Consider the following 12,185-nt stretch of genomic DNA (forward strand, 5'->3'; position numbering starts at 1 on the left):
CAAGAAGTGAGTTTCAAGAGCTTCAGAAAGAGCAAGAACATCAAAAAAAGGAATCCATGTTAGTAATGGTGGGCAAATGGGTATGAGGATTATGAAGAGCTTTACCAAATACATATACGAAAAAGTACTAAGTCTAGGATTGGGGCAGAAATTAGCAATGATTACAAAAATTACTACAATATTGAACACAGTCTGGAAGTCTAAGCATGTGGTAAGAGAAGATGAGCCGCTAATGTAAGATAAATGCAAGTAAAGGAAAACCTGAGGACCTTCACCTTTAGATGAAGTGCTGGGCAAAAAGCATTAGACAGCTTTCTGCATTGCTCAGTATTTGGGGAGAGCGATGAGTGAAAGGAGGAACCAGAATATAACACCCCCCGCAATTGGTTTTGAAAATTAACGTCAAATGGAAAAAGACACTTTCAAGCTATGATCCCCAAAAGCCTATTTTTAGTATTCATAAAAAAGGCCACCACTAATTTACCAGCAGAGTTAAAGTAAATGGATATACTGAACACTAAAGATAGAATATGTTTTCAGGGATCAGAAATTATGCTGAGGAAAGGCAAATCTGGAAAGAATTACAACTGGGTTGAATTAAGTGAATAATTTTAATGCTTTTTTAATTAAAACAAGTTTCATTCCAAAATTACATTTTCATTTCCAGTCAGAATGATACATTTAACGTGGAGTAAATCCAAACAATTTTACATCTCGTTTTTATGCTTGCCCCACAACAAATCCATTACTCACACAGGTCTGGTAAGTACCTTTCATTCAGACTAAAGGAAGGAGTAATTAAATATTCCTGTGTGTGATGACACCTGAAACAGAAACTCCTGCCCAAGGTTAAAGCCAGTACAGTAAGCAGTTAAGCCAGTTCAGTCAATAGGCTTCTCTGATTTCTCAGTTGATTGCAAGGCAATGGGTTGAGGCATAGATGTTTTTAGCTCTGGGTTATTAGAGGCTGAGGGAAACCAAAGCACTAAAAGCAACCCAGCAGACAGCACAAATTGTATTCATCAGGAGCAAATGCAGAGCTTAGTCTTGTACAGGACTAGTTGCAAAGTCAGACTTGGCTACAATAAGTTAAAAACTTAGTTGTAGAACTCTATTTGTATACTGGGTTAGGGCAATTAAGCAAACAAATTTGCAACAAATAAATACCAAAGATGATCAAATTCTGCTATTGATAGAGAGAAGACAGAAGAGCCTCCAAATATTGGCAAACCATTTGTGCCAAAGGACAATTACTATGAGGCCAATGAAAATAATACATACGGAAAAAAATCTGTATGAAAAGGCACAAAACCAAAGAAACAGAACCTTGCAGTACTCATCTAAACTAGCCTCCCAAGGCACAAGGCCCTCATGAAAACGAACACTGAAGGGGGGAAAGATATATCTACATACTTATATAAGTACGTATAAAACCCTTCCTTCTGTCTTGGACCAGGCCTTTGGAAAAAGACAATTTGGATTAACAGTAGCCCTGGCTATGCAGCACCATTCAGGTTTCTGTGCCATTTTTCATGCCACGCTTTCAAATCATAACACAGCAAGAAAAGAAAAGAAAAGAAAAAAAAACCACAAAACCCCACAGCATCTGTCATATACAGAGCCCATCCTATTTTTCCTAATAAAAGTTGCATATGCGTTCATTCATCATCAAGTCCATGAGCTTTTATACGTGAAGGCAGACCTCGAGTTCCCCTTCTACCTGGCACAGAGAGTAATGAGATCAGAAGTGATCCTGAATCAGTCTTCAGGAGAGTGCTACCTCACCCCTGACTTTTCTGTTGTGATGGTCAGATTCATTGTACCTGAGCTGACAGCCGCTGTCTTAACCCAGATGCATACCACAAAATGTCTTTAAGGGCCTTATAGAAGAGGAAGGTGATCTTGAGCATACTGTATTTATTTTGCAGGGAGAAGACTGTGAAGGTAGGACAGGTCATGTGCTCATGGAAATTTCTGTACTTGATGAGATATATTTCTGACAGCACTGAAGAAGTCAGGAGAACAACCCAATTTGCCTTATAAAAGGCCCTCCTGTCTGGGATTCAGCCATCAGCAGGATGGAACGGCACCTCAAGGGCACAAAACACAGAAGAGCAGCAACACTTTACTTTCTGCAAGCTCTCACTCACATCACTAGAAACAGATCTTTCACCACATTATCCCTGGCTTTCTTGTAGCTTGCGTGTAATAGATGAAATGTTGGCAAAAGGATGGCAGTAGTGCCTGAATGCATCTGACCCAGCTTAATGTTGCTTCTCTCTACAAATAACATAGAAGAAAGCTTACGATTGATAATGTTCATAAATACTTGTTTGTCCAGCATTTTTATGCAGTACATACTAAAAACACTGTAAACAAGCAGCCTGTGAAAACTTTGAAGCTGTTTGGAGTTAGTAGATGCATCCACTCTGGCAACTCTAATTACATCATCAGCTGTTTGCCTGTTTTTAAGACAGTATGTTCACATCTTACTATACGAAGCAAATGGCCAGACACCTTGAGCTAGCAAACATATTGGCCTGTAGTAACCTATCCATCTACTAATACTTATTTCTAGGCCCATGTTTTTATATAAAGCACATTTCATGATTGATACACTGATATCTCTGTGCATGGCTATACATGGAAAGAAGTATTCTTCATTTATGTTTGCTCAGAAGTAGTAACTCACACGCTTTAAAATTCTGCAAAAAGAATAACTTGTATTTTTAAGACATGCTGGCAGACAAGCTGATATGGGGGAGTCTAGTGCCTACCATCATCCTGGTTTTGGTGCATCTGACAATTTTCTGTGATGCAGGAAATACCTCACTGGCGTAAACTGGTACATAAGGCCACCCTTGAAACAGGGCAAATCACAAAAAGCTCATTTAGAATTAAATAGCAGGACAGTTATTTTGATTTCAGGACATTCCCTTTGTTTTATATCAGCAATTGTCTCACATGACTGAAATATCATAGGTTATTCCAGGCTGAGGAACAGATTGTAGCCTCAGCTTTTTCTTTCTAGGCTTAAATTCCTTTGTTACTTCCATAGGAATGATTCCCCAAAACCTTAGGATTACTGTTGGCTGTCTAGGATTCCATCAAATTTTCAAAATCTTTTTAAACCTGGACACAGTATTCCCAAGTGCAAGCAAAGCTGCAAGAAGCAGAATTATTTTCCTGTCCTTAAAAGTCATACCCTATTTATATATCTGGTACAGTACTCATTTTTTGCAACTTCATCACATTGTGAAATCCTGTCTCATTTGCTCTCCATCACCCTCAGGTCTTCCTCTGCATTACTGCATTTTAAAACTTATGATTAGGGAACTGGCCTTAAGTAAAAATAACCAACTCAATCAGCCCTTACCCAGAATTTTGAGAATTCAGGCAACCCAACAGAATATTTCCTTACTCTCCTAAGTCCATCTTCCCTAGTCACACTATAAATAAGCACATTTACTCCCACCACACACTAATCCTATTATAATTACTTCTCAGAAAACCTTTGCTGTGGGTTGAGAGGAAATGGAGAAGAAAATAAAAAACTGTGCCAGAGGCTCCAGTCCTATCAGGGAAAGGTAAGTGTTCCTTCCAGCACTTGGTGCAAGCCTACCACTCTCTATACCTGAGGGTGGAAACAAGAATTGCTGCTTCATTATAATCACCTTTGCTCCAGCATCTTTTCATTAGCAACACCTCTCTGAAGCATTTCTCTAGCACCTCTGGTTTCCCTCAAAGCTCCACACAGTTGGAAAACTCCTGCTCGGTGGCAAGTGGGCATTTTCTTCTGCGTGGCAAAGGGGGTCTAAGCTGTTTAATTTGGGAGTATGCCGAAGTTACATTTTACATTATATTTCTGCAATCAATACTGCTGGAAACTTCCACATAAAGCAGAGTAAGATGATATTCTTAGTTGATATGATTCTAAAAGTTGATGCCTCATGAAAATCACCAAAATAAAATAAAAACCATACACCACATTACAGCATTATTTACTTTGTATCAACAAGGTTAACTGCGGCAAATTAGCTTCCTGATTTGAAAGACAGGTTACTCAGTCTCTCCTCTGCTGATTGCATTCCTACCATGCAGCAAACTTGTGGAAAAGGAAAGCCTATGGTCAGCCTCTGTTTCTACTCATGTTACACTGCACATACTGAGAGAGCCTAAGGGACCTTCACCCCTGGAAGTTTTCCAGACTCGGCTAGACAAAGCCATGGCTGATCTGATTTAGTTCCAGGACGACTTCTGCTTCAAGCAGGAGATGGGGTAGATGACATCCACAGGTTCCTTCCAAACACTTCTGGGAATCTGGTCTGTGAAAGCAGCAGGAAAGTCAGTTGTATCTCGGTGCTTTTTAGATGTCAAATATTGAGTAAGGGAAGAGGAGAAAATGCATCCAAAAATAAAAACAGAGTCAAAGGATGCCTTGTTTTTGCTGTCTCACAACAGCAACAAGAGCCAGGAGCAGGCAGAAAATACAAAAGATCTTTTTCTCTGGCAGCTTGGGTGGGTGACTCACAGCAAGTAATGCACTCTCTGTATACTGCTCCTGTCAGTACAGACTGAATTCGCCTTCTAAGCCCTGACCTGGGCCACGCGACTGCAGACAGAAAGAGGGAGCTTGGCTTCTTCCTAGCAGTTTTGTCAATAAGACATAACGCCAAGGACAGCTGAACACAGCAATCACTGAAACTTAGACTTTGCAAAGCAGTTAAAAACCACGTGACAGGAAAGCAGGTTGAGAAAAATCCCAGCACTCTCACATCCCACAGCTGCTCTGAATTGCAGAAAGCTGAGTCTCTCCCCAGGCTTTTCTTTCCAGAACTCAGAGTGCCTTCGGATCCCATTAACCTTTACACCTACTTACTGCCAGTCAGAAGAATTATGATGCGTGTTCTTGTACTTCTCTATCAGTTAAGTTCCCAACCAAAAATTGTAGTTTTCCTTGTGACTTCTAACTTGCAAACCAAAGCTGAAGATTAAACAAAGGCAGCTTTTTCATGTGGGGAGCAGGAAACAGAATTTGAGGTAATTTGCAATTAACTTATTTTTGCCCAGTTACTATATATTGTAATTGCAGGCAAACACTGAGGCACTGATGGTGTATTTCACTTAGAGTACCGTACATTTTCACATGCTTATATACCTGGAGAAGGCTGGTTATGCTCTTCCAAAGTAATAGGAAGACAGAGTCTTGCAGTAAAGATTTGTTCTTAAACTTTCACTTGTGTTTTGCAGAACCGATGGATTTGTATATCAGCTAAATTTACTATTATATTTACTAGACCCAGAAAGTTGAATTGCATTTCGTTTGACCTTCAGCTACAGATATTAGCTTTTAGTCTCTATAGCTCAGACAGCACTATACTAGTGTCTTGCTTCTCCATGTAAATAGGTTTTTTCATATATCTTACACCTGAAGGCAACGAGCATTATGGCTGTGACATCTGCTGCTATTGCAGCTGTGGCTCCAGCTGGTTTTCTTCCCTGGGGTAAATGAACAGCACAATACTTAGATTCTGAGAGGGGCATTAATTTATTGTAGACAATATCATTATCATCACCAATCATATGTTATTGGTTTTGAAACAAGTTGTTTCAAAAGAAGTACGATTTAAGAAGTATTCCCAAGATTTCTCAAGCTTGAGAATGACAAACCTGGTTTTTCTTGTCTTTACTGTATACAATGTGTTACTGCTTACTTGTACACCAGGCACAACAAGAGCATCTTATGACTGCTTCGCACAGCTCGAGGCTAAAAAGAGCCATCTCCATATTGCACAGGCTTTATGACTGGAAGCTTTCCTGTTGAATTCACCAGCACAAGGACCAAAGTGACTGTTCATATTAAATGTAGGGTTGGTGGAAGCTTTCAGGTTGATATCCTGGGAATGGATCCTTCTTGGTTGCGTTCTCGAAATCGCTCAGGAAGTGGCAGTGCACTTTCCTCTTTCCTGAGGTGTTCCTCCTTTATTTTAAAGAATAAAGTCCTTTGATACTGCAAGAGGTATTTTTATTCCATGCTGAAACAGTCCCTCCTAAGAAGTCTCTTCCTCCCTTATGCTTTCTGACCTTCTACTTCAAGCCTAGTTCAGTTCAGTTTTAAGTGCAGCAAACTCACACTTGCACATGAAGTAGGACGATTTGTGGATGCTTGTGAAGTACACATATATCACAGGATCTCCTGTGGCTGTGGTGGATTAGTCCTAGTGAACGTGGCAGCTCCTTCCACCACTCCTAAAACAACCCACAGATGCTGTTAGTGATCTAGCTGCCACACAGGCACTTGTCCGTTAGGAACTGTCCCTGACAGATAAGAAGCTACTGAAAAGCAGTCATGAGAAATTAATTATATTTAATTCCAATTAGGAGAGATCTGAATCTGTGACTTCAGGGTGAAGGAGAATGAGTTCTGTGAACGAATCTCCTACCGGAGGTTGTTCTGAGGAAAGCTGCATGATGTCAACAGTTGACTCCTTTCTGACAGCCAGTCTCTGCTCAGGGGCAGGTAAGGGCAAAACCAGTGAACGCAGAAGTAATTATTTAGGGAAAAAAGAGACAACATCAACAAGACTTGGAATTTTAACTGACATGAAAGAAGGTTATGCTTATCTTAAAGATGCAAATGTTAGTAAGTAAACACATTTGGTTTTGTTTGTAGATAGCACCATTGATCTGTTTGCCCTTGCTATGTTGTCTAATTGATCACCTAACTGGCTGATTGGATTAAAATGGGTTCCTGGTATGTGCCCTTTCCTCATCTTAGTTTCTATTTCTTAAATTTTTAGAGCATATTAAAAATCAGTTTACAAGTCTTTTTCTGATTGCAGGCCTCCCTTATAGTATCTCTTTTTATTTTAAACACATTGTGAGCTTTAGAAAAATCTTATATTCCTCTGTTATGTTGTTATGTTTTTTATCTCTAAGTGCTGTATTTACTTGGTCACTTGCCACTTATTGGTAATTGGTTCCTGTAAGAAATCTACACTTTTTACTTACAGGAAATCTGCAAGTACTACAATTCAGCTTCACTAGTACAAATCAAACAATCTTTGTGAAACTGCAATCTCATAGTTATTATCTGCACTTAGCCTACAGACTGAAAATCAGTCTGGTGAAATCTAGAAAGACAGATATTTAGCATAAGTTTTAATTTTTCTTTTCTCTGTAATTCATTAGGTCACCTCCCATCATGTACAACAAATCTTGTAAATTTTTAAAAAATAATCAATAATTGGCTAAACTTACCATTTCAAAGTATGCACTCTTCAATTATGAAGTATTATTTTGTGATTAAAATATCGAATTGGGAGCCAGAAACCATACAGTATCGAGACCAAAAAAACTGACTTATGGCCCAGTTCTTCATTACCTTGCTCTGCCTTAAGGGCCTATCGACAAGCAGCAACTTCTTTCTCAACTATTCAAAGATGGATGGCTCAAAACTTGCAGTGCAGTTTAGGACCCTTTGTTAATTTTGAATGGTGTCCTGGGAATTATAGGATCTCTGTGGCACTCTAGCAGAGGCTACCCTGTGCCAAAATGGCTGAAAGATGAGAGTCTTCGCTTCATCTCCACATTGAAACCAGATGGCAAGAGGAACTTGAGGACTTAAATAAAGGGTCCTCTGAGATAGTAGGTCTAATACCCTACATAATGCAAAGGGTCATTTTTTTTCTTAGCACGTAAACTGTGCACAAGTGACTACACAAAGTGTGTGACTTGACAAGAAAGAGATGACTCAATTCTCTTGAGTTATAGAAGGTGATGGAACTGGACTCAGTTGCCCCCTGGTTGCTCTTAAAGAAATCTCCTTCATTAAAAGTGATATTCTGATCTGCACTAGCTTGAGGCATAGATGCTACAGGCCAATTTACCTATGGCTTGTGAGATGATGCATTTGCATCAACATCTCATTTTTGTCGAGAATACGTCATTTAAAATACAGTCTTGCTCTTTGTTAAGAAATCTTCAAAGTCTGAACGAGACACAACTAATGATCTGATTTTTTGCCTGGAAATAATCTCAAAGGATAGTACTGAAGAGGGGAACTGCACTTGATCTAGGGCTGTAGTGTACCTAGAGCCCAGTTTGCCCTAATCCTGCTCCAGCTGTAAACTTCAGTTTAGTCACAGACCTGTCAGATTTTCTAGGTTGTGTATGACCTTCACTTAACAGGTCTTTGCCTCATGCTTCCTTGCCTTGGTGTCCAAAGTCCATTAATTTACAGCACAATGCTTCCCTTCCATGCTGGTAACCACCATGCTAGACAGAGCTGGGCCATAAGAGGTGGTGGAGCCAGGGAGGGGCCCACAGTAGGATGGCAGTGGGTCATCCTTCAGTGAGGCCAAAACCAGAGAATACTTCCTACGCATCAGGAATTCTCCCCACCATATGATCCTGAATATGGGGTCTTGCACATTGGCCAAGATGCCCATTTTGAGGCTTGTGAGTTGCTCCTATGGCACTCAGGACCACATTCAACACAATTACATGAATAGTAAACAATAGTGTAATGTGCCAATTAATTTATACATAAGATCAAAAAAGTGGTTCTTTATTTTTGGCTTTATTCAGTTTACAAATCTCTCCTGGTTGCAATCTCTTCTGGTCTTATTTAAGGACTCAACTCTACAAGTATGTTTAGAAAGAAATTTACATCAGACTTCTACTTATGTGAAATGATAAAATCACAGAAGAAACACTGAAGAACTGAAGTGAGAAAACACTTCCACTGAGCATACTGACTTCTATTCCTGCAGTCAGAATTACAGCCTGTTCCCAAACTATGCAGTTATTTTGCCCATTTATCAATCAAGATTTGCATGTTTACACACCAGATGCCAACATGTGATCCAATGGCCATTATTGTTTTTGTGTCAGACTAAAGACAGATTATGTTAGTCTGGAGCCAACTGTTTGTAAAACTACTGTAAAAACAGCATATGCAAAGTAATAGTAGTCACAAATCACTTACTAAGCATATTGACCCAAGCCTTGCCACTAAGTTTAAGAGATTCAAATTTAGACCTGATAAGCAACGGCTGTCAGAAGTGGTAGCTGCTTATGTCAGTCATCTCTGAGACTGAGCAAGCACATGTGAATTCAGCAATCCCCAGTAGCAAAAGGAGACTTCAGACTATAGCCATTTGCTTGTCACCTTCATTCAGGTGCCAGGTTCTATAGGAAGAGAGCCTCAGAAACATTCACAGATGACCTGGTAACTTGAAATATCAGAACAGCAAGTATTATAGTCACTGAGCATACACTCAAGTGGAGAGAATGAGAAGATAATTTATTTAAAATCAAATTCCACTAAAACATGACTCACTGAGGATTAGGTAACTCTTTTGGAAGTCTCTTACACCATATCAGTAACACAGACATTTTGGAAAGCCCCTCTCTTTACCGTTTCAAAAATCTCATCAAGTTGCTCAGATTGCAAAAAGGAAACCCTAGCACTTCTATAGAAGTGTCAGCAATGGAGAACTTTAAAAGCTCACTTATGTGTTGGTATTTCTCTTATTCAGGGTAGAAGAGGAAATTATGCTGGAGTACAATTCAAAATAACAGGATGAACCTCTGTATTCTTTCTCAACAGCCCAAAGATTACACGTTCCCATTACCTTTGGAGGGTGTTAGAAAAATCCCTAGTGTGCAATTTCCAGATAAGCTTCTTCAGGAAGAAATCTAGTTCCTGTCCTCCAAAGGCCTTAAGTGATGTAACATCAAGCGTAGGAGATTCACAGGCAAGGGCAATTCACATCATAGAAACATTTATGTAGTGCTCTTAACCACTAGCGTAAGCAGACCCATTCAATCCCCGGGAGCAAAAGGTTCCTCCAGCAAAAGAAAACTGGCCAGGATCCCATTCATGTTCATCTATATGAAGAAGCTATTCCGAAACAAACAAGACAGGTGTGATTTTAAAGTACAATAGCCATTTGTCTTGTTTCTCTTAGCACTCTGGCTCCAGCAGGTTACAGCGGGGTGGCTACAGAAGCTGCTGTTCGCAGCTGGATGCATGCCCCTTGTTCAGAGGTTTCTGCCTCCATTATAAGGCTAGTTCATGAAGCAGCTGCTGGGCTGCCACAAATTACAGACTAAAATTAAGGAAAACCATCAGGCATAAAACACGACCAAGAATGCATCCTCATCCTAGTTAATCCTCGGCATCCTAAGCAAAGTCAAGGCCATAGAATAAATGAGATTTGTAGGTAGCCTTAAAAATATCTGTCAACAGGGATTCATAGGATGCCTTGTGCTGGATCTGGGAACAGGGTGAAATTCCAAGTGCCCACAGGAGTCCTCCCAAACATGAGTTAAATATAATCGGTGTCCATACCAAAACCAATGTCTTTCACACCATCTAATTTGAGCTGCTTCTCTCATGAGCCTTCACAGACCAACAGAATTCTTCTTGTGCCACCCAACCGGGTTTACAGGCAACTTATTTTGAAATAGCAAATAGTGTAAAAATAACTACACATGTGGGCAACCCTTCAACAACTGTAAGGCCAGCTAGATCTTTCTATGTATCTATGGGTCTTTAGACTTCAGCCTGAATGTTAAAAAAATGGAGGTAGCCTTTTACCAAAGTACAACCTGAAATACTTTTAAACCAAAAATTTATTCTTACCTTTTCACATAGGTTTTAGTATTGTTCAGAATTAAAAAACAAAACCAAAACCAAAACCAAAAACAAAAACAGTTCATGAAAAGGCAGGCTTCAAAATTATTTTTAAAATACATTTCTGGTTATGCTTTTAGTTCTAGTTCAGAGACCTTTAAGTAATGATGGATGAAATTCACCTTTACGAGTACAAATGCAGCTTGAAAGGTCATGAGTTATGTAAGAAAATTGGCCACAATTACTTTTTTTGATGCTTCAAAATTATTTCTATGTCTTCTAAGAAAAGGCTGTTTCAATTTATGTAGAAAAGCCTCCAGAAGACCATTCTAGATTCTGAAAAGGCAAGGACAGCAATGCTTCAGGTACCTGTTAGGCTGTGTGATAAGCCTCATGCTGCATTTTGCTGATCACGTCAGGCTCCAAGAGAGGCAAATATTATAACTTTATAATATGAAATTATGCTCCTGCTGAGCATATGACCTGGGAGTTGACAGCCATTTCACCTGGATTTAAAGGAGTCATTCAGCAAAAATCCACCTTTCACGTTCCAGCAAGCGGGAGCTCTGCCTCTGGTTCTTACAACCTTCTTACATTACCTCCTACGTTATAATTTTCCCCATTTTGTAGCATATTGTCATTATGGCTTCCAAAATTATGTCTTTTCCAGAGCAGAAAAGCCTAAATAGACATTTTTATTATAGAAGCGTTCTTAATGCCTTTTCTCTGTAATGAAGCCATCAACATTTATAAGAAGTGTTTGCACTGGTTTGAAAACTTTTCTGACGAAGAGTATCTACATGCGATATGTTTCAAGGAACAAGTCAAAATGGCAAATGCAAGCACTCCAATACTGGATCCCCAGCAAAATTTAGCTGTTTTTGAAAAGCAGAACTGCATTTTCTGTAAAGACATAGGTTCCACCTGACAACCACAACTCTGAAGAAATCAAGTATTTGCAGTTAGCTCTTACCCTCCCCCCTTTTTTTTAATTAATGAAAAAGACACAGCACCTGTAGGGGCTGAAAAATATGTTGTGGTTGTAATTATGGAGCCGTTCAGATCATACAGCTGGGATTCAGCCAAAGCCAGATGAAGGTGCAGGCTGCCATGTGGCTTGGAGGTGCTTCTTCCCCCTCCTGTTAGGATGCCAGTGAGATTACGGTCGTGCTCTGAAACGTTTTGAAGCTGCCTGGGCAGGAAGCACAGAAGTGTTGTAGGTCTCAAACTCCATGAGGATCTCATGTTTTGTGGTGCCTACCCTAGCTCTGTGTGTGTCTGCACACGTGTCTCCCCCACGGTTTGCTGGATGCGTCTCTCAGCCTGCATTTCCACATCACCCCATCCTCCCCAGATAAATGAGGCGTTCTTGTTTTCAGCGCTGCCAACTCTCCTGACGGTGGCAGTTCGAACCTTGCCCTGAGGCAGATGGCAGCTTTTCCTCACGTGTTTCCTCCTTCCTCAACATGGCTGCCACCTTCCATTTTGGACAAATGGGTTTACAGCAGCCATTTCACCTCCGTGTTTCTCTTTGTGGCTTCAA

Source organism: Haliaeetus albicilla, chromosome 14 (genome assembly GCF_947461875.1).
Source record: "Haliaeetus albicilla chromosome 14, bHalAlb1.1, whole genome shotgun sequence".
Lineage (NCBI taxonomy): Eukaryota > Metazoa > Chordata > Aves > Accipitriformes > Accipitridae > Haliaeetus > Haliaeetus albicilla.